Genomic DNA, 1,716 nt, shown 5'->3' on the forward strand with positions numbered 1-1,716 from the left:
GGGAATGTAGAACGGTCCTCTCCTGTCTATGTGGGAGGCCCAGTTGGAGCGCCAAACTCTTAGCTTTGGTCCCGGTCAGCCTTAGCTGTTGTACATCATTTGAAGAGTGAAGCAGCAGATTCTCTCTCTCTCTCTTTTAATATATAAGAAAATCCTTTTTTAAAGCAGTGTCTAAATTAGTGAATTTTATGTTACGTATGTTTTGTCCATTGGTTCACTCCTCAAATAACCACAGTGACTGGGGCCAGGTCAAATCCAAGAACTCCATTGGGTCTTCCATGTGGGTGACAGGAGCCCAAGCACTTGGACCGTCTTTGGCCACTTTCCCATTTGCATTAACAAGGGGCTGTATCAGAAGTGGAGCAGCCAGGACCCCTGAACCGGCACCCATAAAGAATGCCAACATCTCAGGCAGAAGCTTAACTGGCCGCAGCATAAACACTGGCCTCCATTTCAGCCATTTCTTTCTCTTTTTTTTTAAGATTTATTTATTTTTATTGGAAAGGCAGATACACACAGAGGAGGAGAGACAGAGAGGAATATCTTCTGTCCGATGAGTCGCTCCCCAAGCAGCTGCAATGGCTGGAGCAGAGCCAATCCAGAGCCAGGAGCCAGGAGCTTCCTCTGGGTCTTCCACGCAGGTGCAGGGTTCTAAAGCTTCGGGCCGTCCTCAACTGCAATCCCAGGCCTCAGGCAGGGAGCTGGATGGGAAATGGGGCTGCCAGGATTAGAACCAGTGCCCATATGGGATTCCAGCACATTCAAGGCGAGGACTTTAGCCACTATGCTATCACCCTGGGCCCATTTCAGCCATTTCTAATAGAAACATATAAACAGCAAGTGACTTAGTTAGCCATGCCTTGAAAAAAGCTCGATTCAGAACTCTAGGCAAAGTGCTCGAAAAGGGGAGGGTTCCGTGTATGAGCATGCCTGTGTGCTTGGCATATTTCTGCAAGGAGACCACAGACACAGCAGCCCAACACTGATGTCACTGAAGTGGATATGGGGGCCTGTGGGTCTCCAAGTGGGAGGGAGACAGCCTTGCCGCTGCCTCCCTTCTTGCTGCTCCCCTTTCAGGCACCAATCCCATTGCTATCCTGCTGCGTCCCCTTCCCTTCATGGCCGCTCTCGGGGTTCCTGTGTCCCTGATACACTGCCAGGGCCCTGCTTGCTGGGAGTGTGCTTTGGAGCTCCTCTTTCACCTGTCTGCCGAACCACAGGCTGTTGTTTTGCCACCCTCCATGGCAGCAAATCCTTCGGGGTGGAACTGAATTTTGGAAGCAAGCCCAAGCCGTTTGGAGCCAAGTCTAGTACTGGCTGGTTCTGACTATAGAATTGGTGGTGTGACCTACGTATTTGTTTGCTGTCTCATATCCCCCAAGGAATGGAGGCCCAGGGCTGGTCTCTGAGTCCATTTCCTAGGGTGGCATGCAAGAGGAGCCTCTGCCATGTAGCCTAAGTAGCATCATAGCAACGGGTCTCCATGGGGCTAGAGTTATGGCACAGCAATTAAGCTGCCACCTATGAAGTCAGCATCCCACATCTAGTGCCAGTTCAAGTCCTTGCTCTTCCCTTTCTGATTCAGCTTGCGATTGGTGCACCTAGGAAGGCAGTGGGTGATGGCCTCAACACATGGGTCCACGGGAGATCAGGATGCAGCTCCTGGATTGGCCCAGACCTGGATGTGCAATCAACTGGAGAAGTGAACCAAAAGAT

The sequence above is a fragment of the Ochotona princeps genome, chromosome 5 (assembly GCF_030435755.1).
Source record: "Ochotona princeps isolate mOchPri1 chromosome 5, mOchPri1.hap1, whole genome shotgun sequence".
Taxonomy (NCBI): domain Eukaryota; kingdom Metazoa; phylum Chordata; class Mammalia; order Lagomorpha; family Ochotonidae; genus Ochotona; species Ochotona princeps.